This window comes from Herpailurus yagouaroundi, unplaced genomic scaffold, assembly GCF_014898765.1.
Source record: "Herpailurus yagouaroundi ecotype Mexico unplaced genomic scaffold, PumYag 191, whole genome shotgun sequence".
In the NCBI taxonomy this organism is placed as follows: Eukaryota; Metazoa; Chordata; class Mammalia; order Carnivora; family Felidae; genus Herpailurus; species Herpailurus yagouaroundi.
Window position 1 is genome coordinate 2016826 of NW_024412422.1, and position 24066 is coordinate 2040891.

General features: G+C 53.0%; 1 long non-coding RNA gene and 1 other non-coding gene across 3 annotated transcripts in view; both read right to left on the reverse strand.

Moving 5' to 3' along the window:
* Nucleotides 1-8342: 8342 nt before the first annotated feature.
* LOC121010181 (uncharacterized) overlaps nucleotides 8343-24066 on the reverse strand; it is a 38216-nt gene continuing 22492 nt past the window's right edge. The window contains exons 5-6 of one of the 2 annotated variants that reach the window (XR_005781035.1): nucleotides 21636-21770; nucleotides 8343-9506 (exon numbers count right to left, since the gene is read on the reverse strand). This is a non-coding gene — a long non-coding RNA (uncharacterized LOC121010181). The remainder of the gene's footprint in view (nucleotides 9507-21635; nucleotides 21771-24066) is intronic. The other variant, XR_005781034.1, reaches the window with a different exon arrangement.
* On the reverse strand, nucleotides 18189-18261 carry TRNAK-CUU (transfer RNA lysine (anticodon CUU)). Its single transcript has one exon. It is a non-coding gene; the product is annotated as a tRNA-Lys (tRNA).

Consider the following 24066-nt stretch of genomic DNA (forward strand, 5'->3'; position numbering starts at 1 on the left):
ACCTGACCTACACGACGCTCTTGGTGACGGGCCCGGGTCGCGGGCGCAGCGTCCCGCAGGCGGCGGGCCGGGCTCTTCACCTCCCCCGGCTGGAGCACGCAGCCTTCCTGCGGAGCCGCCAGCCCGGCAGTCCTGCCCGCTGCTCCGCTCCGGCCCGACTGACAGGCGCGAGCGCCGGCAGCGGCCGCGGCGTCTCGCCCCCCGCCCGCCCCCTGCGATCCAGCCCAATCAGCGGCGGCCGAGAGGCGGTTACCAGGGTGACGCGGCGCCGCGTCCTGCGGGGGGCGGGGCCAGGGGCCGCCACGCGCGCTTTTCGCGGCAAAATTCAAAGGCCGGCAGGGCGGCTCTCCAACCTCCTCCCCCAAGCTGGGGCGGGGCGGGGCCTACCTCGCGAGGACTGCAACTCCCGGCATGCAGCGCGCCGGCGCCGGGCGGAGGGGCCCCGACTTGGGGCGCAGAGCATGCTTGTATTTGTAGTCCCTTTGTCGGGACCCAGCGGTGGAAAAACCAGTATCCTTTATGGAGCGCATATTTGGGGCAAGGCACTGTGCTAAGAGCATTATCTGCATTGTTTCGTATAATCTTAGAAATAACCCTATAAGGAATTTTGTTAAAAATAATAGCAAGTTAACTCTTATGTAATGAAGTACTCTACCTAAGCCTCGCAACAACGCTTTAGAGGGTTGGTATTACCATCCCTATTAACAGATGAGAAAAACGATATGGTGGGTACTAGTATTATACTCCCAACTTATGGAGGAAATTGGGCCTAAGAGATGTGAAGTGACACTCGGTCCTGAGTGTTTTGCCCCTAGGCCTATTTTTGGCAGTCAATGATTTCTGGCATCACATTTAAGATCTGTGAACCACTGGGGCGCCTGGGTGGCGCAGTCGGTTGAGCGTCCGACTTCAGCCAGGTCACGATCTCGCGATCCGTGAGTTCGAGCCCCGCGTCAAGCTCTGGGCTGATGGCTCGGAGCCTGGAGCCTGTTTCCGATTCTGTGTCTCCCTCTCTCTCTGCCCCTGCCCCGTTCATGCTCTGTCTCTCTCTGTCCCAAAAATAAATAAAAACGTTGAAAAAAAAAATTAAAAAAAAAAAAAAAGATCTGTGAACCACTGACTATAAACCCAGGCACCGTGCTCTTTGCAAGGTCCATCTCATAGTATCCACACCACATGTATGGGAGGCAGGCCCAGGCATTCTTCACCTAACAAATGGGGAATCTGAGGCACAGTATCACCTGGTGTCCAAATTTTGAACCCATCAAACTGTACCGCACCTTGTGTTTCACTTTCTAAGCAGCTCCATACGCTCTCAGTAGGTCTGTCTGAGAGCCCACGGGTGGCCTGCTTAGCAGTCCCATTTTACAGCTGGAGAAAATGAGTCCTGGGAGGGACAGTTCTCCCCGTTGCCATGTGTCCATCACACAGCAAGTTGGGGCGCCAGCTTTCTAGGAAAGACTTCAGGGTCCCTACAGAAAGGCAAAACTGCAGCCGGCTATGTCTGTGTGACCGCAGCCCGTGTCTTGTGACCCCTTGGAGCCCATGGAACCTGGGTGGCACTCCATCCCTGCCCTTGCTAGCTGTTGGTTTTGGTCATTTGTCTTCGTGGCTCTGTGCCTGTCTTGTCTGTGCATCGTAAGTCCTATTTTAGGGGGTTCTTGTGTGGATAAAAAGTTATTGCTGGAAAGGATTCAGAACACACTACATGCTTCACGAATGCCAACAGTGGTCATCCAGACACGGAAGGCTTTGAAGACCCTGGTGAGTGTACCCAGTGAGATGGGTTGCTTATAGTCAGGCCCTAGCCTACTTTTAGGATCCAGCCCACCCCCTACCCAGAGGTTGGGAGAGGCGCCAGGGGGGGAGCTCCAGGGCCCGACCAAGTAGGCCACCTGCCGCCTTATCTAGGGCAGGAGCTGGCCCTATTTCAGGTCCTCGCGGCTGCTGCGAGTGCCATTCCCAGTAGCTCCTGGCTCCGGTGCCCTGCTCTAGTTCTCTCGGGCTGACCCACCCAACCCTCGTGGAGTTGGAGTGGGGGTGGGGATTTACCTGGGAACGTGACCCAACCCTCAGCCGCTTCTGCTCAAGCTGTTCCAGGGGCCAGCTGCCAGAGCTTCCAGTGACACCTGGGCAGGTTGCCTGGGCAACACATTGGGTGGACCTGGGGTGTGGACAGGTGGGGAGAATATGGTGCAGGACTCAAGCCAGGTGCAGGGAGAGGGACAAAAATCAACCAACCAACCAACCAAACAAACAAACCAAACCTGGGAAAAAAGAGAGGAAGTGCAGAAAAAGGCTATGGGGCCACACCATTTATTTTCCAAAGTTTGGGATTTTTTTCCATAGTAGGTTACCATGACTTGATACCTACTATGTGCAGGCTGTGTGCTCAGTGCTGTTTATATCACTTTCTATCTCCTCTTACCTTCATAGCAACCCCGTGAGGTCTATTCGATTGTGATCCACATCTTACAGCCGGGGAAGGCCATGTGACTTGCACAAGGTCACACAATGACAGAACCAGGTCCTGAACACCGGAGCCCTCGAACTTGATTTATTGCACCCCATACCGGCCACTAATTGACTGGCTGTGGCCTTGAGGGCAAGTTTCCTCTCCTCCTCTGGACCTCAGTTTCCTCTGTTGTAAAATGGAGGGTGGAGCTTATAACTGAGCCCTACCAATCGGACTCTCTTGAGCTGGCACCCCTCCCTGACTCAGTAGCCCCCAAAGGTCCCACTGTGGTTCCAATGTACAGCCAGGGGGTTAGAAGTTCTCAAAAGACCCCTCCATCTCCGAAGGTCCGTGAGCCCATGATGTGCTAATGGTGGGATTTCAGGCAGCGGTGGGCTGGAGGGCAGGTGTATAGGTGGAGAGCTCAGTCTTCCAGGTTCCTCTCCTGCCCCTCCAGGCAGGTGGACGGCCTCACAGATGCTCAACCTCAGGTCTTCACTTACACCCTCCCATACTCACAGCGCCTACCTCCCTGAGGTCAGGCCCTCCCGTCAGTGTCCCCTGGCCCTCCAGTTCCCAGCTTTGATCCAGCCTTCCCTTGCTATTGGTCACGTGCAATAACTCTGCATTATGTGAATAGAGACAGTGTCAAGATAGATTTGCCACGGTCCACAGAACCACCAGGCGGGCCAGCGCTTGAATGTCGGCTCCAGCCAGGGGTTCAAGAGGCCCTGAAGGGGTTGTGGGACAGCCAGCACCTCAGCCCTCGCCGTATCCCAGCCTTGCTGCAATACCTGCACAGCCTCTCAGGTGGCTAACTTCCAGGTCTTTACCCATTCTGTCCCTTCCACCTAGAGTATCCTCCCTCCAGGTAGGTGACTTTTGCTCCTCCTTCAGACTTCAGCTAGGGTGCCCCCTCTCCGGGAAGCCTTCCCTGACTACTGCCCTCCAGGCTGGAGCGCTCCCCCCTTCCTAGATGTACCCAGTCTATTTTATAATGGCCCAATTATTTGACAGTCTTCCCCGCCAACCTGAGGGCTCTGTGAGGGCAGGAGCTGCATTTGAACTGCTTTCACCCCAGCACAGGCCTGGTATGCAGTCGGTGCTCAGTAAAGTGTTGTTGAGTCCATCTCTGAACCAATGAATAAATGTGGCCCAGGTTTTGTTTTGTTCTCTTGTAGTGGAGAAGCAGGGAGAGGAGGAGGGAGTGGCATCACACTGGCTGGATCTGAATCCTGACTCTTCAGGTTAATAGCCTTGTGGCTCATCTGCACTGTGCCTCGGTTTTCCCCAACCGGGAAATGGGGTTAATTGCCACGTAGGTACTGCTCAAGGAGACCGGAGCCTGGAACTTTTGTTCCCACTTTCTTATATATGTAAGGTTAGTCGTGCCTGTTCCCTCTTTCACTCTGATCATTCATTCATTCAAAATTTCCCAAGTACCTGCTCTGTGCCAGCCACTAGGGATTCAGCAGTAATCTAAACACAGTCCTTGACCTTGTGGGGCTCAGGTTTCATGGGGGGGGGGGGGGAAGGGACAGATAAGACAACTAGCACTTATCATCCAGGGTAACAGGAGGGAAAAGCATAGAGTAGGCACCTGACCCAGCCAGTGGGCTGGTGCTGGTGAAAAGGCTGCTCAGCAGCCCCTAAAAAATGGGTAGGAGGTAACCAAGGGGAGGGGCGAGGGAAGAGTCATCCTGGCAGAGGGCAATGCCAATGCAAAGGTCCAGTGTCCCAACTGAGGGGGCTGTGAGTGTCCCAAGAGTGGAGGGGGTTCAGAGGCTGAGCTGGGCTGGGGAGGGAGGCGGGGGAGGCAGAGACTGAGCCTTTGTCCTGGGGGGGGGGGGAGAAGGCCTGCCCCAGCCTCCCTCCCCAGCCCCCACCTGCCTCACCTACCCTTGTTGCCATAATCTAGGCCAGAGCCTGGAGGGAGCCGAGCCCCCATTGGTGCACACCATGTAGGTTTTTCAGAGATAATTTAATCAGAGCTATTAATAAGCAGAAAAGAAAGAGCTCTTTATGCTCCTCCTGGAGAAAAGGGGAAAGACGAAGAAGCACGTGTAACCTTGTTATTCACCCAGCCCTGCCCCCCAAGTACCTAGAGTCTCTCTCTAGGGCAGGCCAGGGAGATGGGGCCAGGAGCCCAGAAGAGGGGGGGGGCTGAGGAGGCCCAGGGAGCCCTGGGGACTGGCCCCTGCCATGCTCCCCTCTGGCCACCTTGGCGTCCCCTTGATTGTTTGCAGGTGCCAAACTGTTTCCACTGAGGCCTTTGCCCAAGCTGTGCCCTCCGCCTGGAACGCTCTTCCTTCTGCTCTTTGCATTATCATACTCTAGGTCTCAGCTCAAATGTCACATCTGCAGAGAAGCACTTCCTGACCACCCCATCTGCATTATTCCCCGACAGCACCCTCCTTCGCTTTCCCTCCCCAGCGCTGATTACTGTCGGCAACTCCCTGGGCCCTTGTGGGTTGACTTGTTTCTCTTCTGTCTCCCAGCCTAGATTGTCAGCTCTGGGGAGGTGGTGGGGAGGACTCTTTGTCATCATCGGTACTGGATCGCCAGCACGTTGCATAATCACTTGCACAGAGTAGGTTCTATGTCGTTATTTTGCTGACAGAATTGGGGAAGGTTCAAGATGCCTGGGGAGTTGGGAGAGCAGCCAGAAGGTGGTGGGGTCCCTTCCACCTGGCAGAACCCAAGAGAATCTGGGAACCGTTAAACCCCGGAGAGGGAAGGCCCGTGCTCAAGGTCATGCAGCAGGTTTGGGCCAGAGGTGGGACTTGAACCCAGAGCCGTCTCGGGGCATATGGTTTCATTTGAGGCTCATCTCACACACCAGCTGTGTGTTGAGGAGGATTCTGAGGCCTCCTCACCCAGGCTCAGGAGGGAAAGAGGGCTGTGCTGCCATCGATTAGTGACGTCTGCTGAGTCTGGGGTTAGCTGTTGGGGAACCAGCAGCGCAGAGGCTATTCCTATGAAGGGGGAGTGTTGAAAGAGCACTGGATTGGGAGTCCTGGGTTTTGTTCCTTCAATCAGCACCACCATCTTATCATGTGACCCCTCTAGACAAGTCAGGCAGCTTCCCTGGGCTCAAGTGAGAGTTGGGACTCTACCTACCCTGGCCCTGCCTATCTCAAGGAAGGACTACAGTGAGAAAACAGATATAACATTTCCAAAAGCCTAATGGACTCTGTACACAGAATCAATGATTATTATTGTAAAACAAAGTGACAACAATAGTAATAATTCCCCACTACGGACCAGGCACTGCCCCAGGTACTTTTCATACATGATCTGTAAACCTCGCAGCAAAGCCCATGAAGGAGAACTGCTGCTGGCCTGTGTTAGAGACGTGGACCCTGAGGCTGGCGTCAGAGGTCTTGCTGGAGGTGGCAGAGAGCTCCTGGGTGGGTGGCACCAGGATTCGAACCCCGATGGGTCTGTGTGATAGGTTTCTGCCTTAGCCGGAGGCCTGAACAAACAGGAAGCAGCGACCGGATGTGGAGGTGATCCCCCCCGACGCCCCCCCCCCCCCCACCGCAAGGTCGATCTCTGCTCTTCTGACCAGCTGGGCCTGGTTCTCCCAGGCTCTGAGTGGCAGGGAGATTTCCAGGGGATTAAACACAGCCCGCCCCGCCCCTGCCTCTGGCCTGGAAAGGCCACCAGGCCCTCCCAACCCCGCCTGGCAGATCTCCTTTTGTACAAAAAGTTATTGACTTATCAAGGTTAAAATACATTCAGTGCAGGCCAATAAAACAGGGATACCGCCGCATCCCGGCTGTCATGTGTAGCCTGGTTTTCATGGCAACGGGCTCTCTTCTGCACATGAAACGGTTCAGTTGTGCAAAGTTCAGGCGTTACATAAACAGGGAGTTAACAACAGCGGCAGAAATCAATGTCTGGCCAGGCATGGCCTGGGGAGATAGCATTGATTGGGCCTCGCGTTGTCGATAGGCCAGGTGCCTGCTTCCTGCCCGGTGGCCTTGGGCTCCCTCCCATAGCCCCACCCCCAGCTCAGACCCAGAGAGCTCCAGAAAGGTGCCTCCACCCTTGCCCCAGAGCCCCTTCCTGGCGGGGATCCAGCAGGGAGGGGATCTGCTAAGCTGTCTGCAGCTGTTTTGTAAACCATTATATTGCTCCGAGATGCCATTCCCTTGCCTTAAAATAAGTTCACGCCATTGTTAATAGAAAAAGCAGTCCTTTGCCTATTGAACCACCCCCGTGACAAGGAACAATCCCACTGCCTCTATGTTTAGCCATAAAAACCACCCATTTGTCAAGACGTGCCCCAATCGGGTCAAATAGATCAGGACATGAAACCAAACTGGCTGTGTAACTTTCACTAAGTCACTTTACCACCCTGAGCCTTGGCCTTCCTTCCCTTCATGCAGTATGGGGAAAGTGCCCTTGCAAGAGCGAAGAAGAACAAATGAGCTCAATGTTCTGGGCGCGCAGAAGGTGCCTTGGAAAGATTTCTCAAATCAGATCCTTCCTCCAGTGTTCCAATATCAGATCTACCCACCCTCAGAAAATGGAAGATCTCATGGGACTTCTCTCGGGAAAGGAAGGGTTTCAGAGGAAAGAGTTAGCCATTCCATTTCCTGGAAGGTTCTTAGGGACGGGACCTAGTCCTGTTCATCTTTGTATGGTCAATGCTTGGTACAGAGCCCAGGTGTATGGTAAGATGTCAATACGTGTTTATTGAACAAAGGTAAACTCCTCTAGAGAGCCAACTAGACCTTCTCTATCCGGCCTGGGATACAAAGGGATGGGGACAAGGGGACAGCGAGGATGCCTTAGGAGGGTTTGGGGGTGCTTCTAGCCCCACCGTATGGCACAGACAGCCAACTCACTGGCTGAAATTCATACCTCCTTCCACGGAGTGGAGTGGATGCTGGGAAGCAGAGCCCAGCGGGAGGATGAAGCTCAGGGCTACATTTCCAGGCATGGCTGAACGAGTAGCTTTTGCCAGTGAAATGTGAGCAAGCCGAGTGTAGGAAGTGATTATGCCTCTTGTATACAGTTTTCTCTTCTGCCCCGAGGCAGACGATGGACCTTTCCAGGGCGGAGCAGGGCCAAAAGAGGGATGGAGCCCGGGGCCCTAAATCACTGGTGGAGGAAAGTTGCCCACTTGTTGACCAACAGCACGAGCTTTGGACTATTATATGAGAACTGAACCTTTGCTGAGTTGCACCATTAAGACACCAGGGTCTGTTTGTTACAGCTGCTGTGTTGCTGTTACAGATTCACAGGACTTCCCAGGAAGGACTCAGAACACCTCCCTCCCCCTCCTCTCCCCCAAACACATACCCACCAGTACAGTCCTCTCCGAGTCACGGAATTTTACAGAGCTGAGAGGGGACCCTTATTTAATAAAGCAAGTACAGTAAAATATTAATGGTAGAACACAACTAGTGGATATTTATGTGTTCACCGTAAATGTCTTTCAACTTTGCTGTCTGTTTGAAATGCTTCATAATAAAATGATCGAAAAACTATCTATTCTTTTTTTTTTTTTAACGTTTTTTTTTGGGGGGGGGGACAGAGAGAGACAGAGCATGAATGGGGGAGGGGCAGAGAGAGAGGGAGACACAGAATCGGAAACAGGCTCCAGGCTCCGAGCCATCAGCCCAGAGCCTGACATGGGGCTCGAACTCACGGACCGCGAGATCGTGACCTGGCTGAAGTTGGACGCTTAACCGACTGCGCCACCCAGGCGCCCCAAAATATCTATTCTTATAGTTTCAAAATCTTTCTAGGAACCTTACGGTTTTAGGAAGATATGTCAGGGACTACTAGTTTTGGGGGGGGGGAGGTGCAGAGAGAACTCCGGGGTCCATACTCCCCCCTCTGCCCCACCCACTTCAACTACAGCACGACCATATCGGAGTTCAGCATGTGATTTAATTTGAATGAAAGGTTTCCACTGTTCTAGTCATAAAAGCCTGAAAACTGAGTTCAACCCTCTCGTGTTGTAGATGGGGAAACTGAGGTTAGAGAGACGGTGTAACTCCAGGTTACACAGTGAGCCAGTAGCTGGACTGGAAATGAAACCCAGGTCTCCTGGTCCCCAGGACGGAGTTGTTCTCCATGGCTTCCTGGAGGTTCTCGATGGTGGTGGGGGGTGCTCCACCCTGGGGGCTACTTGGACGCAAAGGGGGCGGGTGGGGCACCAGGCAGGACTCCTTCACGTCCTGCACCCTCTAGCTAGAGCCCTCTGCCTTTGGCGGTCTTATATGTTGGGTTCCAAGGTATTTGACCAAACGCTCTGCAGGGAGGGAGTGACTGCGTGGGAGGTGGCGGAGGTGGGCACTGGAGAGGACTTCAGCCGGTCCAAGAGTTTTCTGGAGTGGGACCCTCCTCCTGCCCCCCAGCACCACCCCCTTCTCTCTAGCTGCGGTGAGAAGATGGATGGGAGGAGGCAGGGCTGGAACAAACCAGTCAGGAATGATGGATTTGGGCCCCGACCAGAAGCCCCCAGGGTCATCTGGAGCCACGGGCAGAGGTGAGAGGTCATCCAGCCAGGCAGGTGGGTCAGTAAGGGACAGGGATAGGGAGTCAACTTAGGGGTCTGAGGGCCAGTAATGGAAGGGGTGGGGTATACTCTAACCCTGGCACTCCTCTAGTATAGCTGCCTCATTCATTCATTCATTCATTCTACTATTCCTGTGTGCCCGGCCCGGGCTGGGCACCAGAGTTCCAGGATAAATGGGCACCGTTCCTGCAGGGAGATGGGCAGGAGGGAAATGAACAGCGTCATCTCACCCCACCAATGATCGATCACACGTCTTGGGCAGTTCCCATCGTCCCCCCGAGCTTCAGTTTCCCCATCTGGAAAAGGAGGAGAACCTCGGTTCCAAACCGACGACGTGTGTGATGCACGTGGCACAGAGCTTCGCGTGGAGACGTGGTGACTCCCTTCCCCAGACTTCCAATTAGGAGAAAAGAGAAGGGTCACGTTACCCGACCTGGACTGTTTCGGGGAAGACGAGCACGAGTTCAAATCTTGACGTGGTGTAGCAGCTGTGGAGCGGTGGGCCATGCTCCTCTGTGGAATAAGCATGGTAATCATAGTGACTGCCTGCCTGATGGTTATGAGGTTTCAGTGCGGTAATATATGAAAGCATAGGGGCACCTGGTTGGCTCAGTGGTGGAGCCTGCAACTTCTGATCTCAGGGCTGTGTGTTCAAGCCCCATGCTGGGCATGGAGCCTACTTTAAAAAAAATATATGGGGCGCCAGGGTGGCTCAGTCGGTTAAGCGTCCGACTTCGGCTCAGGTCATGATCTCGTGGTCCGTGAGTTCGAGCCCCACGTCGGGCTCTGGGCTGACCGCTCAGAGCCTGGAGCCTGTTTCCGATTCTGTGTCTCCCTCTCTCTGACCCTCCCCCGTCCATGCTCTGTCTCTCTCTGTCTCAAAAATAAATAAGTGTTAAAAAAATATATTATAAATAATATAAATATAAATATAAATATAAATATAAATATAAATATAAATATAAATATAAATATAAATATAAATATATAGGCACCTGGGTGGTTCAGTTGGTTAAGAGTCCAGCTTCTATTCAGGTCATGATCTCACAGTTCGTAAGTTCGAGTCCCACATCGGGTTCCTCTCTCCTCAGCACGGAGCCTGCTTCAGATCCCCTGTCTCCCTCTCTCTCCTCTCTCTCTCTCTCTCTCTCTGCCCCTCCCCTGCTCAAAAGCATGCTTTCTCTCCCTCTCACAAATAAACATTTAAAATAAATAAATGTATATACAATATACATATATATACGTGTGCAAACACACATATAAATATATAAAGAAGAGTGCCTGGCCCACAGCTAACACTCAAGTCAATGTTAACCTTTGCTATCAGTGGTATGATGGACCCTGAGTCTACCAGAGCAGTAAGAACACCATCGTGAATATTACCCTAGTGCTACAGGAGAGCTTGCAGACCATCTGAACCTAGTCTGGTGCCTATACGCCAACCCTGGCCCATCCAGAGGGAAAGCCTGGAGCTCTGGCTTGGATTGGCTTTGTCACCCCCTGCAGGCTCAATGAGAACAGTGCTGCAATTGATTAGCAATGTCTGCTCGGGCAAGGGTGGGGAAAGGGACAGGAGGCAGGCCTTCTATTAGCCATTCCCTCTCGCCGGCCCAAGCCCTCCCCTTGTACAGATAGGGAAACTAAGGCTCAGGGAAGAAAACGAGACTCGCTCAGGGCCACACAGGCAGTCACAGACAGGGCTCCTGTGCCCGCCTTCCTGATTCCTCGCTGGGCCCTGGTCTGTGTCATTTAATCCTGTGGAGAAAAGTCATTACTTCTCCATTACATTTCTCAGCCTGTTTTCTGGAAGGGAGTTAATTGATTTAAACTTTTCCAGGATGAGTCTCCCTCCTCCTCCCCTCCCCTGGGCCCCCCGATTCTATTATCGCTCTGCCTCTCGGAAATGAGTAGGTGGCATCTGTGAAGACAGGCACAGACATCTCTAGGCAGGGCCTTGAAGCGGGTGTGAAGAGTGTGGACCTTGTCTGGGGCTGGGTCTTCTGGGGACCTCCACATTTAATGACAGTAACTGCCAGGATTCAAGCGTGCGGTGTTCCTAATCCCAAGAGTGGTTACTAATTGTGTGCTAGGTGTGGCTCTGAGCGTTCATTGACTGGTCACATCCACCCGATTTACAGAAGGAGAAACCGAGGCAGAGGGATGGTCCCAGAGCTGGGATTCAAACCCAAGACCGCCTGGCTCCGAATTCTTTGTTCTTTACTATTTATAATCACTGCCTCCTTGACTCTGTCAAAACCTAGCCACCCCAAATGCCCTTTCCGATTCTCCCTCCAGATCTGTGGGCTTGACTGCGGGGTGATCACTGACACCCCACTTGATGGATATGGAAACTGAGGCCAAGCTGGGGGATGTGGGGACGGATCCCGAGTCACATGGCAAGTGGGCCAAGGTTCTGTCTTTGTCTGCCCCCGTGGGGAAGAAGCTGAGGCTCAGAGTACGGCTGGTGTGGTGATCTTCCTGGCTGATTCATCTTCCAAGTTGAAATATTTATTTATGCACCCCATTTAATCAGGATATGCCGTAATTAGCAGCAGATTTGTGCCTCCTGCCTGTGGTATTATTTATTTCGGGTTCTGGGCAGCCACTTCCCTGGGCCAAGTGTGCACTGGGCCTGGATTTCAATCAGATGGGGCCATGGCAGAGCTGTCCCGGGGGACCTCACGGCGGCAATGCCCCCCTCGGAATGATAAATGAGCCCGCAGACAGCAGAAATGCTGCCCAGCTGCTCTGGGGGGCTGGCGTGCGCAGGGTGGGGAAGGGATGTTCTCACCAGTCCCAGGATCCTGTCACCGAGGCACTCCCCCTCCCCCAGTGCCAGACAATAGCCTGGCATCCCCAACCTCAGAAAGAAACAACCAAGAGAGACAGCTCCACGTGGGCCCCACTGCTGTCCTGCCTCTGGAATCCCAAGGCTGGAAGGAACTCGGAGGGGCCACCTGTCCCTATTGCTGTCTTAGTTCACATTTTCATCTCGGCATCTCTTGGCCTTGACCGTGGGGAACGCGCTCCTCTCCTCGCAGCCCCCATGGCTGGGAAGTTCCTTCTGCTGTCTAACTTTAGTCAAGGGGAAAGCATTTGCGCCTCTGTCCGTAGGTGACCCCATGAATGACACCCTCTGACGCTGTCTAGAAGGAGGTGGAAGGCGCAGGAAGGGTGGGGGAGGGTGGCAAGGGGTTCTTTGGATGCTAAAGGGAGTGGCACAGAAATAAAAGCTAACCTTTATTGTGCTAAGGCCTTTACCTGTGTTTGCGTGAGTTTCTTAACCTCTCGGGGCCTCTGTTTGCTCAACTGCGTAATGGGGATAACAGCAGGAGATACCTCCTGTGATTGCTGCGAAGATTGAAAGAGTTAATCACTCAGCACCCCTAAAAAGTACCTGACACACAGCAGGTGCTCAATAATCATGCACTGTTGTTATTATTTGGTGGTTGATTCTTACACGACCCCGGGCGCGTCAGATCCACACCATTTTACAGATGGGGAAACTGAAGCCAATGCCTTACCCACAAGATGGCCCTCACCATCCTCGTTTTCCAGATGGGGGAACCGGGGTCCGGGACCCCAGGGAGCCCCTCAAAGGCTGCCTCCTGCACGCTGAGGGCTCTGTGGGTGGTCCCCTCCCCCGCTTAGTCGCTTTGTCCTGGGACCCATCAGAAGGAGGGGACATAGATACTGACCTCGCCGGGTGCTTTGGGAATCAAGCGAAGCCATCTATGGGAGGCACCCAGCATGACCCTGGCAGGGAGAGAAGCCCCGACTAGGGTTGGAACCTCGTCCTCTGGCTACAGAGGAGCTGAGTCCTGAGGTTGGCTCACAGGGGCTCCAGGAGAGTGTTTCTTGGATTGTCAAATGATCATAGAGAAGCTGGCACAGCTCCCGGGGGGGGGGGGGGGGGACGGGGGTGTCAATTAGGCCAGATGCCCACAGGGAGATCCCGTCGCGGCTGGCCTAGTTGGGACAGGGTTTTTGGCCGACCTTCCACCAGGGACTGCTGCTTCCAGGCCAACTGTCCTAATGAGGTCAGCGAGAGATGTGGCTGTAACAGGTGGGGGAGGAGGTGCGGGGGGACTGTGCTTGGGTCTCATGTTGCAGATAAGGAAACTGAGACTCGGTGAGGGGAGGTGATTTGCTGGGGGGCACAGTTTGTAAACCTTGGAGGCTCTGGGAGGGTCCCTGATGCCCACATCCACCAAGCTGGTCCAGATCCAAAGTGTCTTTGCTGTGTGGCCTTGAGGGAGTTACTCAACCTCTCTGAGCCTCCCTTGCCTCAGGTGTCATAATGGGAATACTACCTATGTGGGGATGGGCGTGGGGCGATTCTGGAAGTGAGCTGTTGCCCTGCTCTGCTCAGAGGATTCTGACCTTGAAACAGAACAAAGGAGTTTGGTGGGGGAGGTCCCTTCTGTGTCCCTTCTCACTTTTCCCAGGCTCTTCACTCTGCCTGAAATGCCCTTCCCCGCCCCCTTTCCGGGCTAACTTCTCCTCATGTTTGGGTCCCACCTCAATTGACACCTCCACCAGGAAGCCCTCTCACTGCCCCTCCTCCACATATGGGGTGAGTCTCACTTCTGCGCTCCCCCTAGCCTCTCCTCTGATCTCGCCTTCCTCACTGTTAGTTCCATGGGGGCAGGCACCCGGATTATCTGGTTTGCATCGCAGATCTGGCATCCAGCATGGGGCCTGGGCACGTGGCACGTGCTAATAAATGTTTGTCTGATGACTGACTCACTCACTGAATAACTGAATGAGGGAACCAGTTAACAGAACTCCCTGACATGCTTCTATGGCTTGAGCGCATGTCTCCCCCTAAAAATCCATATGGTGAAAACCTAATGCCCAAGGTCACAGCATTGGGACATGGGGACTTTGGGAGATGACAAGGTCCTGAGCGGCAGAGCCTTTGGTAATGAGCTCCCTGCCCTTATAAAAGAAGCCCCAAGGGGCCCCTGGGTGGCTCAGTCGGTTAAGTGTCTGACTCTTGATTTCCGCTCAGGTCAAGATCTCGTGGTTCCTGAATTTGAGCCCCTTGCTGGGGAGTGCGGAGCCTACTTGGGATTCTCTCTCTCTCTCTCTCTCTCTCTCTCCTCTCTCTGCCCCTCCCCTGTTCTCTCTCTCTCACTCTCAAAAAAAAAAAAAAAAAAGAGAGACCCCCAAGAGCTCCCTCACCCCAACAGTCATGTGAGGACAAGTGAGAAGTCAGCGACCCTAAAGACAGCTCTCACCCCACCCTGCTGCCTCCCTGACATCCGACATCAAGCCTCCAAAACTGTGAGAAACAAATTTCTGTTGTTGATAAGCCTCCAAAGCCCTGGCATTTTGTTAACAGCAGCCCGAACTGACTACAACACATGCCCACCTCTCCCGGTTCCCAACCTCCACCCCTCTTTGCAGAGAACCAGGAAGCTGGCAGCTTGAGTGGCGACAGCTAAATTTGAATCCCCCATAACGGCAGCTGCACAGATGTAAAGCCAGGCTCTCAGCTCGGGGAGCTCATTTGCTTTCTCCAGAATGGCCCTGGTCAGGTAGGTGCTGCTGGGGAGAAGCCGGCTTTGGGCTGTTCACCTTTGGCGCCTACGGGAGCAGCAGAAAAGGCTGATCTGGAATCACACAAGGCCTTCACCACCTTGGGCCATAGTTTTCTCATCTACGAAATGGGCCTACCATCCTGGAGCTGCTGTGCGTGCTTAGGGAAGACCCCAGGATGGGCAGGGGGATCCATGCGGGCATAGTCTGTCCCAGACTGGGCTTCCTCACCCAAGGGAGGGCCCAGGCATCAGCTCCCAGTGTGCTGCTTTGAGGGACCCTCACCATCTGCCAATCCTGTCCCTCTTTCCCCCTCCACGCAGATGCTCAGATCTCCCGATGGAAATTTCCACTGGGAGAAGGGCTGCAAGTTTCTATGGTCATTTACTGAGCACCTACTGTGGCCCATCTGACTACACAGACAAGATCAATCAAAAACCCCCTCCCAGCTGGGGCCGCATGGCATGGGGGCAGAAGGGGAAGTAATTTGGGGGGGGGGGGAGTAGGAGAGAAAGAAAAGAAGCCCCCTGTAGAGACCACTGATGAGGTTTTTTGCTGTCTGGTTAACAGTAATAATCACCCAGGAAAGGTTTTAAGCCCTTACCAGGCGCCATGCCCACCAAGGCCTCCCAGCAACTGTCTTAGGACAGGTTCAAAATGTCTCTCCATTTTACAGATAAGGAAACCGAGGCTCAGAAAGGTGCGGTGGTGCTTTTGGAAGGCACCCAGCTTGGAAGTTACAGCACTGTGATCTGAATCCTGGTAATGTCAAAGCTTATGCTCCTTGGCCAGGGGCCTCGTATGGAGATGATCAGGAAACGTTTGTTGATTGACTAACGGAAGGAAGGAAGGAAGGAAGGAAGGAGAAATGATTTAATGAATGAATGGCCAGCCAGCTCTAGGATGGCTATTGGGGGCTGGCAGAGCCTGGAGAGGAAACTCTAAATCCAACCCAGGCCCCTGCTGATCTCCCACAGGGCCTTGCCCCCCACAGGGTGGAGTGGGTGGCCATCCGGTGGCAGAGAAGGGGTAGAGGCCCAACTCCCCCAGCCTCTGTCCTGCCCCCGAATGCTTGCACTGTTTGTGACTTATTGTTTAACTTTACAAGCTCCTTGGCTTTTATGAGGGTTATTTATAAAGCTCTGGGCTTTGATCCGCAGCATAAAAAAGCAAACTCCTGTGTCTGAAAATGTCACTGGGGATTAGGGAGCCTTTGAAGTCCCCTCCCTGCAGGCAGCACCCGCCCAGCTTCCCCTCCAGAGGGCCTCTAAGCCTGGGAGCCCTGCCCAGGGCCTAGGGGCCCTCCTTTGCGGTGCAAGTGGCCCCTGGCCAGACGACTGACAGGTTGGGGTCCCCTCCCCCCTGGAGCACTCCACCCAGCTGGGCACTGTTCCCAGCCCCAGTCAGGACTGAGCCTTCCTGATCTCCAGATGTTGGCAACATCTGTCTCTCACATTTATGGACAGCCAGAGGCTGCTATCTCGCATCCCTGAGCCCAGAACTGGGGACTGTGGGGGTTTAAAAAAATGGATTATTATTACCGGCTTATTAGGAGGGAGGGGGGCAGGGAGTGTAAACAGGCAGGTAGGGCAGAAAGAGCAGCTCTCAGTGTGGCAGGTGACTATCCCTTTCCTCCTAGCCCTGGGGTCTAGCCTTCCACCCTGCCTGCTCCAGAGAGACCCCTCAATTGTTTCTCTCCTCTTCAGTCAGGTGACAGCTGGAGTGGTTCAGGCGAGCTCATGGCGGGGGGGGGGGGGGCCGGAGAGAGGGACACAGCAGACAGTCTAGAGAAGCAGCAATGTTTCCTGCTCCCTGCCTGGTTCCCAGAAGGAGGAACAGGATGACTTGGCCCGGGGCCGTTCAGACATTCTCAGTGGCTTCAGTGTGTCCAGGGCGCTTGGGGGCCCCCCCCCCCCCCCCCTCGGGGGGGGGGGGGGCCTTCAAGCACCTCGGTAGCAGATAGCCAGGGCAGGAGGTGAAGTCCCAGTTTGCACCTTCTCTGAGCTGTGTGATCTCCGGCAAGCCCTTGCCCTCTCTGAGCTGCCCTTGCCCAATTTCCAAAATGGGGAGGCCCATCCCACTCAGGGTAGTATAAGGACCTCATGAAGTCATTCCTGGGAGCATGGGGGGGATGCTTGGTAGCCCTGGAAGGAACCAGTCCTGGCTTCCTTCTCCAGACCCAGAGAAGCTGGGGCCCCAACCAAGAACGTCCTCAGCCAAGGCCCTCTGTCTGGCTCTCTGCCCAACTTTCTCCTGGCTTTCTACCAGGGCGGTGGAGGCGGGGCCGTGTGAGTGGGTATGTGAACAGGTATGTGAGGAGCATGACCTGGTGAGTGATCAGACGAACTGTGGTCCACTCGTACCTTGGAGTACTCCTCAGCAATAGAAAGGAATGAAGCCCTGACACAAGCAACATGCCCAAACCTCAACACCAAACCCAGCCACTGTATGTTTGCACCTGCTATGCCATCTGCCTGCAAAGCTTCTTCCCTTACCCACCAACCCCCCCCACCCCTTTACCTGGCTAAACTCCCCCTCCACCTTTACAGCCAGACTCAAAAGACTAGGTATTGTGTGACGTGTATGAAATTCCAGAAAAGGCAAAAGGATAGTGACAGAAAGCAGATGGAGGGTGGCCGGGGGTATGCCAAAGTGTAAGGATGGGAATGGAGCACAAAGGAGCAAGAGGGAAATTCTGGGGGTGATGGAAATGTTCCGTATCTTGATTGTGGTGTCGCTTACATGACTATATTCATTTATATACAAATTGCATGCTTTTTTTTTTTTGAGAGAGAGAGAGTGCGCGCATGCACGCACACGAGCAGAGGAAGGGTAGAGGGAGAAAGAGAGAGAGAGAGAGAGAGAGAGAGAGAGAGAGAGAGAGAGAGAAAGAGAAAGGGAGAGAGAATCCCAAGAAAGTTCCACACTCAGTGCAGAGCCCAATGTGGGGCTCGATCCCACGGCCCTGTGAGCATGACCTGAGCTGAAATCCAGAGTCGGACGCTCAACGGACTGAGCCACGCAGGCGCCCCCAAGTTATATGCATTTGTATACATTTGTACACTCACCCAGTTGCAGGCTTATCATCAGTGAATTTCGTTGTGTGGAAATCACGTTGCCAGAAAGGGAAACAATTACAGTAAAAAAACCCACGAGCAAGTAGAAAACGAATCCTCCTGGAAGAACATGAGACTGAAAAGGAAACAAGCAAAACCCTCTGCTAAGTTCAATTCTTCTCTGCAGAAGCAACAATGTATTCATTCATGAAATCACTCAACTAATATTTAGTGACTATCTACCATGTGCCAAGCACCAGGGCAGTTACCCTTTTTTAAAAATTTTTTAAAATGTTTATTTTATTTTTAAGAGAGAGAGAGAGAGCGCTAGTAGGGGAGGGGCAGAGAGAGAAGGAGACACAGAATCCGAAGCAGGCTCCAGGCTCCGGGCTGTCAGTACAGAGCCCAACGCGGGGCTCGAACTCACGAACCACAAGATCGTGACCTGAGCCGAAGTCGGAAACTTAACCGACTGAGCCACCAAGGTGCCCCTCCCTCATACTTTTTAAAGGCTGTATGAGGGTCCACTGAAGGGATGAACCAAATTTATTAAACCTGTTCTTTTTTTTAAGATTTTATTTTTAAGTAGTCTCTACACCCAACATGGGGCTCGAACTCACAACCCTGAGATCAAGAGTCACACGCTCTACCAACTGAGCCAGCCAGGCACCCCCAAACCTGTCCTTTCTTGATGGATGTTATAGTAGGTTCTGTGTTTCATTTTGTATCATCCACAGCACTGTAGTGAACATCCTTGTACAAGAAAGTGGCCTTATTCACAGGGCAAATTCCTGGGGGTCAAAGAATCTTTGCACTTCAAAGCGTGAAAAAAATCAAAATTTAAATCTCTCAGGTCAGCCCTCTACTTGACATTTAGATGTGTTTCCACTCCTTTTAGACAATGAACCTGTGCTGACAGCACAGAGCCTGCTTGGGATTCTCTCTTTCTCCCTCGCTGCTCCTCCTCCACTCGTGCTTTCTTGCTTTCTCTCAAAATAAACACTAAAAAGAAAGAAAGAAAACGAACCCACATCCCCACTTGTACCGCCAAGCTGCACAGTTCTGCCCTTATCAATTCCTCTAGGTTCATCTCACTCTGTGCTCTAGCTACAGTGATCTCTCTCCCCCCACCACAGGGCCTTTGCACCTGCTATGCCAGCTACCTGCAAAAGTTCCTCCCTCCCCCTTGTCTCCTTCACCCTGCTAAACTCTCCTTTATCCTTCAGACTTCATCCTACAAGAAGCACTACTTCCTCCAGGGAGCCTTCCCTGATCACTCTGATGGGGCATGTCCCTGTAACAGCTCTCAGAGACTCTGTTTCTGACTCTGTTGCTTCCCTTCAAAGCACTGATATTCACTGATGAAGAAATTCGTGTTTGTAGGACTCTGTGAATAATGCCTGTCTCCCTACTAGACTATAAGCTCCATAGGGCAGGTCTTGGGTTGGACCCTGGGACAAGGATTGGCATGCAAGGGATTGTTTAAGGAAGTGATCTCACGGGAGATGAGTAAGGGAGTGGGGGGAGCAGGACAGGGGACAGGAGAAAGCCAAGGAGGGTGCCATCTTAGGCAAAGCCCCATGGAGGGTGGCTTCAGCCCGATCTCACACAGGAGCTTGGGAGTGTGAGTTACGCCACACAGTTATCGGGACCTGAGTCAAGGGAGCTGGCCCGTCACCCACTGCCAGCCATTGACTAAGAACCGCCCCAGCCTGGGGGTGAGGGGGTTCTAACCCCCTGGCTCTCTGCGCGTGCCAGAAAAGTGGCTCCGGCAGCTGGAGGATGGTTCTCTAAAGGAGTCACAAACGTAGGCAAATGGAAGGAAAGCACACAGAAGCTGGTGGAGGGGCACACAGAAATGGCCAAAGGGACCCTAGGGGGATCTGAGCGGGGCACTAATTGTACCCGCTGCAGGCGATGTCTATCTTCTTCTCTACCCCAGGCACCTAGTCCAGTGCTTGGCACAGAACGTGCCCTCAAGAAAGACTTGGTCAGTAAGTGAACGAGCCCCGGAATGAACGTGAGCGGAGGGAGAGCCTTTAGCCAGAAGGAATCACATAAACGAAGGCCCAGGAGTGGAACTAGGAACCAACCGTTCAATTGTTAGAAGCCATGCGAGCCAGTTGTCAAAACAGTATTTCTGACACCAACTGCTGGTGGTAATCCGATCCAGGTCTGACGCTCCACCACCCGGAGTTAGCGTCAGACCCGATGGGTGAAGGGGCATGTATCCCAACAAGACCGCAAGGTCACGACCAAATGGGTGCAGATTCGGGGAGTCTCGAAACTCCCTTCAGCGTTGAGACTTTGCTGGAGCAGATGGTAGACAGAGCTCAGAAAAGCACTATACTCAAGATTACAATTTTATTATAAAGGATGAAATCAGGATCAGCCTAAGGAAGGGTGAGGTCCGGGAGGGCCCCAAACTCAGAGCTTCCGCGCCCTCTCCCCATGGAATCTGGGCTCAACACCCTCCTGGCGCATCAATGTGTTTAGCAACCAGGAAGCTGTACTGAGCTGCAGCGTCCAGAGTTTTTATGGGGGTCCTGTTACCTAGGCAGGGTTGATTGAATCATTGGCCATGTGATTGAGCTCAAGCTCCAGGCCTCCCCCTGCCCCTTTGGAGAAGAGGTCCTGAAAGCCCCAGCCTTCTAATCACATGGTCGGTCTTTTCTGGTGACCGGCCCCATCCTGAGTCACCCCATCTCTTAGCATCAACTCCGGTGTGATCCCAGGGGCTCACAAATAACACATTCTCCCCATCACTTCAGAAAGTCCAAGGATTCAGTCTTCCTCTCAGGAACCAGGGACAAAGTTCAGCCACTTTTTTTTTTTTTTTTTACACAACACACAGTGATTACTGACATTTAAATTATATAAACTTACAGCTAAGTCAATCATATTATAACTAGTAAATACTCAAAACTCATCATTTCTTTTCTTTTTTTTTTTTTTAATTTTAGAGAGGGGGAGAGAGAGCGTGCATGAGTGGGGGAGAAGGACAAAGGGAGAGAGAGAGAGAGACAGAGAGAGGATCTTAAGCAGGTTCCATGGTCAGCACAGAGCCTGACGTGGGGCTCAGTCCCACAACCGTGGTATCATGACCTGAGCTGAAATCAAGAATTGGACACGCGACCGACTGAGCCACTCAGGTGCCCCCTTAATGCTTTAACTACATTGTGCTACTTGTATGCACTTGAAGTCATCTTTATAACGGAAATGCTATACAGTGGAACCTGTGCGTCTCTCCCCAAGCCCACGTTCACCAACATGTTGGTAGGTTTGAAATCACAGTATCTGACCGTCGGCAGATAATTGATAAATGGCAAATGTTATCAATGGGGCCTTAACTTACCCGTAGGTTGCTCGTCTACCCTTAGGAAGTGGCTTAGTCAGTTGATCGTCCCACCTCAGCTCAGGTCGTGATCTCAAGGTCTGTGGGCTTGAGCCTGGCGTGGGCTCCGTGTTGACAGTGTGGAGGCTGCTCCGAATCCCCTCTCTCTTTCTCTGCCCCTCCCCTACTCACGCGCGCGCGCGCACACACACTCTCTCAAAATAAATAAATAAACTTAAAAAGGACAGGAAGTAATGGAGACAATGTTAACGCAGATGAAAAAAAGTGCGTTCTGTTTATAGCCATGAGCTGGGAATAGCGCAAAGAAACTGAAGAGATATTCTTCCAGTATTCAGAAACCATTAGGCAATTGAGCGAAGAAGCTGCTCACGTCACCGACATGGGAGTGAAGTTTTGATGTCCACCTTCACTGTCCCACTTTCAGCCTGCCCACTCGCACTTACGTGAAAATAGCAACCAAGATTCAAGGCTGAGCTACCCTTTGTTCAACACGTCCAACTATAGGCTGGCTATTGATGCCAGAGTTTGGCAAAAATCAATGAAAAGCGTTTTACGAGGATCAATTCGTTCTAGGAATTTACAGTAAAGACAAGTGTATATTTTGCTATTATTTTAAAATTGCGTGCCACATGTCAATATCAATACACTATGTATCAGTGAAAATGATAATTAGGCACATACACGCACCTATCATGCAGACCGGTTTCTCTCCAGACAGCTGGGACTAAGCTTCTGTGATCCGCAGGCCGGATGGAGAGGAAGGGCCAGCACACCTGAGGAGCTGAGTTTGGAGATGAGGCCCGGTGCAGACAGAGCAGGAGCCTGAATGCCAAGGTCAGAGAGGGAGACAACCTAGTCTAAGTCACACAGCCAGGAAGTGGCAGGGCTGGGTTAATCCGAGGGTTATAGTGGGGACCTCCCTCTGTCCTGGGTCCTCTGCGTTCCCCTCCCACCCAGGGCTCCAGCTCACGTATCTCAGGGGCAAACCTGGGGTGGCTTGGGCGTGCCAGGTTAACCTGGCCCAGCCTGGGAATCCCACAAACAGAGCCATTTGTCAGGTCTCTCGTGTGCCAATTAGCAGGGCACGAGCCCGATTAGTCCCTGTGGCATGGCGGATTGGGGGGAATTAATCAGGCCAGAGGCGGCGGCAGGGAGGGGGAGGATAGGAAGGGGAGTGGAAACGGGGGGGCTGAAGGACCCGGGTGGATCATTCCTTACAAGTGGCCACCCAGCCAGTGGGAGGAGCAGCCATAGCTCCTGGGAGACGCCAGTGGAGGGAGTCATTCTGGGAGATCAGGAGGGCCTGCCCACCCTTCCCTAGAAAGACAGTACTAGTTTTGGGATCCAGGTGGCTCAGGGAATGACCACAGACGGGGCCCTGCCTTCCACACCTGGATTTCAGAAGGTGGGGGGTGGGGGAAGAGAGGGGCTAAGTGGGGTAGGAGGGGATGTTCTAGTCCCATCTCCCCTCCTCACTAGCCCCAGCTTCTCTGGGAGAATGTCAGGAACTGTCTCTCACCTGCTGAAGCTGGGCTGGCTGTTCCTGGCACGTAGAGCCCTGGGGACCCTACCTGGAAAGTGTCATCTTAGAAGCTGGGTTCTCAGCCCCTGCCAGTGTGCTTGCCTTTGATTTATTTTTTAAGTTTATTTATTTATTTTGAGAGAGACAGAGACAGCGGGAGTGAGGGAGGGGCAGAGAAAGAGAGAGAATCCCAAGCAGGCTCCACACTGTCAGACTCCACACAGCCCGATGCAGGGCTCAAACTCATGAACCATGAGATCATGACTCGAGCTGAAACCAAGAGTTGGACGCTTAACTGATCGATTGAGCCACCTGGGGGCCCCTGTGCTTGCCTTTTAAAATGTGTTTCCACTGAGAGTTCAGGAAGCCTATGTGGAGGCTTTGTTGACATTAGGAAAAGGCATCCCATTCGGGCAGACCAATTAGGAAAAATCACCCTTTTGGGTACAGCAATTACCAAAAGGCTGCATTTTCTCTAGGCTCTTGAAGGCTCTTGGTATAAGCCTCAGCTAGGGGACATCAAGCTGAATTTCAGATACATTTGACCTCCAATCCCACCGCCTCAACCAGGTGCCTGTGGGTAGAGTACAGCTGGACAAGGGTATACTGCAGCCCTGTTCCCACCTTTGCACCCCCAGGGACTGCCTCGGTCCCCTGCGACACCACGGAAAGAGCAGGGACTCCGTAATCAGCTAGCACTGGATCCGAACCCCTGCACTGCCGCTAGCTCTGTGTGTGCCCTTCCCCTCCCGTTTCGGGACCTCTGTTTCCACATCTCTAAAATGGGAATGGTAACAGCTCTTCTGTCCCAGGGCTTGCGGATGATTGAAGGAGATGACGTGTGGGGCCCCTCAGGAGGTCTCCGTACATATTTGGGCCTGGATTCCCTGGCAGCAGTCCAGATCCTGGCCTGCACCTTCCTGAGATCCAGGTCTGCCCATCTCTCTCCCTGTGGCAGAGGAAGAACCGGACTGGGGTCCGATGACTAGTGAGCCTGGTGGATGGCCTGAGGACTGGGCCTGAAGACTGGGTCTGGGGCAGCATGTGACAGGAGTCAAGACCCAGCCCTCAGAGTCCTTGGCTTTTTGGGGGTCATGGACCCCTTTGGGCATTTGCTAGAAGCTATGGACTCCCTACCCAGAAAAAAGTTCATCTGCACACACACAGTTTTGTGTATTATTCAAGGGGTTCCAGAACACAGTAAAACCTATCCGTGGGCCCCAAAAAACTCCCACCCTACAAGCAGAGGCTCTGCTCTCCCACCTCCAGAGGGGGCATCAGGGCACTGGATTCTTCCACAGGACAAGAAGAGAAGAAGGAAGGAAGGAAATTGGCATCTAATGAGCTGACTTTACATGTATTAGCTCATCTAAGGCTCTTGGCAATCCTGAGATATAGTAACTAGTCCCTTATGACAGATGAATAACCTGAGACTCGAAGAGTCTAAAAGACTTGTCCAAGATCACACAGCTGGTGACAGGGCCAGGACTTGCATCTTTGTTGTCTGATTTCAAAGTGATTCCGCTACTAGTCGAGGCAGAGGCTTTTTCCTCATGGGCCAATGCCCAGCTTACAGAAAGAAGGGAGTCAAGGCCT